Here is a 6,153-nt window from a genome sequence, read left to right as displayed (position 1 = left end):
AGCTGACCTGCAATCAATGCAAAGGAGGCCAGATGCACTGGAAGTGCTGTAACTCAGTCTAGCATTTATGATATTAAAATGTCACCAATTAGTGATGTACTGTGGGATGTGTCTATATAGCTAACCAAAAGCAGAGCTCACACCTTCTTTGATTTTCAAGCTGAGAACAAAAAAGTATCTAAATGTAATGTGAAAAAGACTAACAATACATCAAATTAACCATTGTATAGATGTACTATCTTTTGGTTCACTAGGACTTGTTACAGTACTCCTGCTTAAACTGAAAATGCAAATGTTTAGCTGCATGTGAGCATGCAGGCAGTTGCTGGAAAGAATGGGCAGATTCTGTGTGTTCCTCTTTTGATTTAAGATGCCAAACTACTGCACATACATGAGAAGAAATACATTTGAATTTTGCTTTCCACTTTGGGCAGCTACTACCTCACCATTTGCATTCCAAATGTTCATTTATTTTGTTTATCTTTTCTCATCTCTTTCCCAGGACACATGGCTGTGTCCAGAACAAATTCTCTCTGCTAAAGATCTGCAATGTGTTAGAACTTATTCAAACTCTGGCCAAAACAGCAATCTGTGTAATAATTTCTGCATTATGAAAACAGGCCAACTACTAAAAGTTGGTAAAAATCAAAGTACTCATTTGTTATTTGCTCTGCTGTCTGCTGGGAGAATGAAAAGACTATCAATTCCTCAGGAGGGTAATGAAAACTCTTATTGTCCAGGAAATAAAAGTTTACATTGAAACTTTGTGGATACCAACCCTGAGGATGTGAAGTTTCATCCTGTTTTAAAACAAGACAATTTTTTTTTTATGGTGGAAAGTTTTCCTGGGATATAGGAATGATGAACACCAAGAGAGCAACTAAAAGAAACTGTCTTACAACTGTGTGTGATTAGGTTTTCTGTTCTCGTGCTGCTTGCCCAAGTTGGTCCAGCTGGAGATGCCTTGATTTTATGTGACCAATTTGTGATGCACTTGTGAGATAGGGGCTGACCTCCCTCACCACCCCAAATTACAGACAGGCCCTGCTGTTGCAGTTAATAGATGTAACACACCCATGAGTAGTGCATCACCTGAGGCAGCTGACTTTGGGAAAAGTCTGATGGCTTCAATAAACATTTCTGAATTGCAAATGAGGCTTTGAATAAAACAGACACATATAGTAATTTATTTATTTATTTATTATTAGACCATTGACATTTATTTAAAACTTGAGAATGAAATCCACTTGGTATTTGCATATATGAGTGTTTTACACTTATATAAACCTGGCTTTACATTTTGGGGGGAAGGAGAGTAAAGGTAGGCAGGCACAATGCTTAGGCATCCTGTACAGTAGCTCACAGCTCTGTCACATGCAGGTTTGGTTATTGCCAAGGCTGGGACTGGTGTGACTTGGGTCCAGTGCTCTCCTCTGCTTAAACAGCTTTGTGAGTACATCCTAGCTCTGTACCTCACACTAGAGAGGTGGCCATCTGCCTTGCCCAAAAGCCACAGATGAGGAGCAGTTCACCTCTTTTGTGTTCCTGTCTTGCTGGGGCCACTGTTTATGGTGAGCAGGGACTGGGACTTGCCAGGACCCACAGCCCCAGGATGCTGCCACAGCTCTGTGGCACCTGATGCCAGGATCAGCTCAGCTGTCTCTGCACAGAGCACCTCCCTGCTCCTGGAGTGACAGTGAAAGTGAGGGACTATGCAGGGAGTCACCTCCAGGGATTTTTCATGTATTTCTTTGTATATTGATATTGGTAAGGCCTAGTATTAATCTGCTTGCAAGTCTGGATGAGAGAAATTCAGTGCAGCTTTACTGAGCACAGTAAACACAGCCCAGCTACACCAAATGACTCTCGAGAGGCTTCGTGCTGCAAGTGTGGACTGGCTGGTACAAGTTATGTCTTGGGAAGGCACAGGAGTCTCCAAAGGAAAAATCCACCCATCTGGAATCACTTGTATGAGAGCTCATGATTTCTAAATCCCTAAGTACCAGATCCTACAGTCTGTACATACCCAAAAGTATGATTAACATTGACTGGGGAAATGGCTGCATCAAACAATCTTGAAATGAGAGCTCACTTGTGTTAAATACAGATTAAATTCCAAGTTTAAAACAGCAATCAAGTTTTTAATTGCTCCTTTCAGCTGTGGCTTTCTATGACATAGAAAATAACTGCACAAGTGTTGGTTAACTTAGAAAAGTCCACTCTGGAAGGAGATTTTGCAAAATGTTTGGAATAATAAAAGAAAGCCATTTTTGCATTGTGCCAGAAAAACTCCGAGTTAACAAAAAAAAGTCTGGCTCTAAGCCAGACCACCAAAATAGAAACTAAAGATAGTGCTACAAATATAGTCTCAGAAATTGGTTCACATAATTTGGTTATCCTCTCAGTAAAGAGAGAAATTATTTAAAATTTCTGATGTAAAAATGTTTTTAAACATCCCACTTGTATTGCAGGCCATCTTCATTAATGTAAAAGCCAAGACTCATGTTTTGTTAGCACACACACCTTTGTGCAGTAAAAAGTGCATGAAAATGTACTTCTAGGGCTTTGCAGTAAAGTGACAAATTTCTGTGCAAATTCCTAGATTAATCAATTTTTCTTTCAAGGAATAAAAAGGAACAAAACATCTTAGAATAATTGAGATGAGTTTTCAGGATCTTTTCTGTTTTGAAGGAATTACTGTCTTCTGGAAGAAACAAGCAAGTTTTCTGATGGCAAAACCTGTTAAAATAATATCTTCAATAATGAAAACACTCAATTGGAAAACTGGAAATAAATACATGTACATGAGTGTGCTGAACATAGATGAGAAAAAATGGAGTAATTTTTATATAGTTGCAGTAGGAGCAGTTAAAGTGGAATAATTTGTATATAGTTGCAGTAGGAGCAGTTTCATTTTGAACCAAATTGGTTGAATGGTATTTTTTTTACATAATGCTGTATCCTAGGTCAGGTGACTAAGCTTTGTTTTAGAAACATGAGAAGTAAAAGCTTGCACTGTGAAGAACAGCACAGTGTGTCAGAGCACAAGAGACATGACTGGAACAAAATAAACTTAAAGACACACAGAACTTGAGCTTCTCTTACCCACTACCTAACAAAGGTATTTAGAGATGTTGGAAGAACCTTCATTCAGAAGAAATTAGAAGGAACACTGAGATATTTGAAAATTTGTGTGCTGAACCATCATCTTTAAAAGAAACACTGAGAAATTGCCAAGGGCCTGACAAACTACACAGAACAACAGGAGGCAAAATCCAGCATATACAAAAGCAAAAGAGCACACATGGAAGGTAAACTATGAGTGTATCTAGGAGAGCTCTAGAGTTTCTACTCACTGACTGCCCCTGGGAACTTCTAGTCAAAAAAAAAACAAAAAGAAAGAGTAATTCCAGGATAAAGACTGGAGTAGAAACTGCAATAAGAAACAACACAGTCAACAAATACTTATATGCCACCCTCAACATTTTGATCTATACAAGGTATCTCTATAATTTATGACTCAGTATTGACTGTCCTTAACATGACACATAACAAAGTCTAACAGACTCTCATATTTCCTTACTGCTTTGAAAGAAGCCTCCAAATAGAGTATTTCCCTTAGTTTACTGTTGACTATGTTTTCTCCAGCTTCCTGTGGCTCTGTAATTACAACTTCCAATACTTTCATACAAATGTGCCAAACTCATCTTTTCTAGACATCAACTAAATTTCTGCTTCCATCATGAGCTCCTAGAGCATGATGAGCTCAGGGAGCCGTTGTGCAGCCCTGGCACAGCACAATGTGATTTTCTGTACTGTTCCCACCAGCCCTCAGCCACAGTTCACCCACCTCTCCCAGCAGCACCAACTGTTCCAGCACCACTTGGAACTCCACAAGTCCAGGTGTCACAAGGAACAGGGGTGATGAACTGATCCCTTCCTCCTGCCAAAGCCTCCGCAGCAGGCACGGCAAAGAGACAAGGAGGGAAATCAGGGAACCTAAAGCCAGCCCAAACTTCACCCCTTTTCTGGGGCTCTGGGTAAATACTAGTGTGTGGGTGCATTTAATATTTCACTAAATACTTAGAATGGGCACCATAGGTGAAGGTTATCAAATATTGACAGCTTTCCCATCCTTACTTATCTCAAAGGGCTCACTCCTCCTCACTGACCCACCTGGGTGCTGCTGACTCTTTGCCTCTAGTCCTGCCTGTTTTCAGGGGGGGCAGCACTGGAGAGGTAAATAGTGCTCTCTGAAGCTCCCTAAGTCAGTCCAGCCTTCACCACGATGCCTGAAATTGCTCTCCTTTTCACAGTGGCATCTCTCCCACACATTGGAATGGGGGCAACAAGGAAAGAGGGGCGGGGGGAGGAGGGAAGATGACAATACAGAAGATTAGGCCTTTTGATTGCTATGCATAAAATAATTAACCAGTAATGACACTGTAAATCTGTGGTGCAACTTTAAAGGCATTAAAATATGAATACAGAAGTTAATTTAGTTGCCAGTAATCTTCAGCAGAGCACACTCACAGATGAAGCAGCCACAGCTAACATTTCAAAGCTTTCAGTTCTTGCTTGACAGGGCTCATCACTTGCATCACAAGTTTTAAAACACTCTACATCAAAAAGGCATACATGCTCAAGGCAACAACACCATCTCAAGAAAGTCACTTCTGCATTCTGAAAGGGAATTAAAACATGTTTCACTTTCCTGTGGCTTGCCAGGTTAAGCCACAGAGTAAGCAATCTTACCAGGATACATCTGTCAAGTAATTTTTACCTCCTACCACAGCCAAATCTTTCCATGCACATGCCATTCAATATACAGGGCATGCTGTGATACTCTCCTGGGCAACGCAAGCCACAGCAATAAGTAGGTTTACCTTTTCTGGTCCTCTACCACTGGGAGATATTAACCAGGCTATAACAAACAATTCACAGTCTTAGGAAAGCTGAGTAGCATTGCACTTCTTTTACACTCAACAGCAAATATCTCAGCCGTCTTCACCTGTTTCTCAGTTCAGCATTTCTTGCAGGAGCTTCAGAGAACAAGGTGTCAAGACTGAAGCCGCAGAACAACAGGGGGGAAAAAAAGAAACATAAAAAGGAAGTTTCTTTGTTTCCATGCTCTGCAGAAACTGCTCATTGAGAGACCCTGGGCTGGAGAGATCAAGAGAAGCAAAAAGGTACTGTGTATCCAAGCCCAGCAGTTCTGATGCTGTGAACCCGTGGGGAAGCAGGTGCACCAAGGTCAGTTCTCAGCCTCTCCATATTACCAGATTCCTCATACAAGAGGCAGGTAAAGGATGTCCTTATCCATTCCTCCCCATGTGATGTGGAACAACTGAGATTATTTATATCTTCATGCAACACAGGCCTGTGAACAACTTGTGCTGTTCTCAGCAGTGCAACGGTCTTGTAACAAGGGTTTGTTTTCAATGAGCACTGACAAAAAAAACCCAAACAAATAAAACTTTTTTCAATGGTTGCTAACAAATGTAAAAAACATTGTCTTAACACACGGGAGAATTGTATCATTCTCTAATAATACTGAAAGATTCAATTTTATTTCATTTAATTTGCAGGTAACAAAAATGTTTAAAACAGCAAATGCATGGTAGGAAATTATGCAAATCAGGTATCACCCACTGTCCTCTCAGAAAGCATTTGCAACTATATTCCAGTCATACAATGACAGTACTTTGTGGCTATGTGGTTTTCTGTTGATTTGGGGTTTCTTTTTTTTTTAAAGCATGCTAAGGCACAAGAAGAATGATCTTTTAAGGTCCTTCCTTGGACTCCATAGTTCTGTAATCCGTTCCATGAAATGCCCTCAAGCTTGGTGGGTCGTAATTTACTTTCTGCAACAAAACCTCATTGAGATACTCTGCCCAAAACTTTTCCACTGGCCAATACCACACTAAGCCACAAAGCTGCATCTTCTTTTTCTCAACAGGAAAGTAAGCAACAGACCAGGTATCCTCAAAGTCACTATTTTTGCTCTTGAATACCACCTAATTTTTTGTGCTGCTCTTGGAAAAACTCACTCATTTCTCCCAGCAACCCCATGTAATGGTAGTGAGATTTCCCCGTTATCCACCAATACTCAATAACAAGGTCACATATCTCGCTTGGGAGACTGCTGGTAAG

At 40.4% G+C, this 6,153-nt stretch overlaps 1 long non-coding RNA gene across 1 annotated transcript; it reads left to right on the top strand.

Moving 5' to 3' along the window:
• The first annotated feature begins 1,155 nt into the window (after positions 1-1,155).
• LOC306809432 lies at positions 1,156-3,404 on the top strand. The gene is made up of 2 exons (XR_013776226.1): positions 1,156-2,867; positions 2,909-3,404. It is a non-coding gene; the product is annotated as an uncharacterized lncRNA (long non-coding RNA).
• The last annotated feature ends 2,749 nt before the right edge of the window (positions 3,405-6,153 follow it).

This window comes from Erithacus rubecula (genome assembly GCF_903797595.1).
Source record: "Erithacus rubecula genome assembly, chromosome: 1".
NCBI classification, from domain to species: domain Eukaryota; kingdom Metazoa; phylum Chordata; class Aves; order Passeriformes; family Muscicapidae; genus Erithacus; species Erithacus rubecula.
The sequence above is the reverse complement of the archived record's forward strand: the minus strand, read 5'-3'. Positions and strand labels throughout refer to the sequence as shown.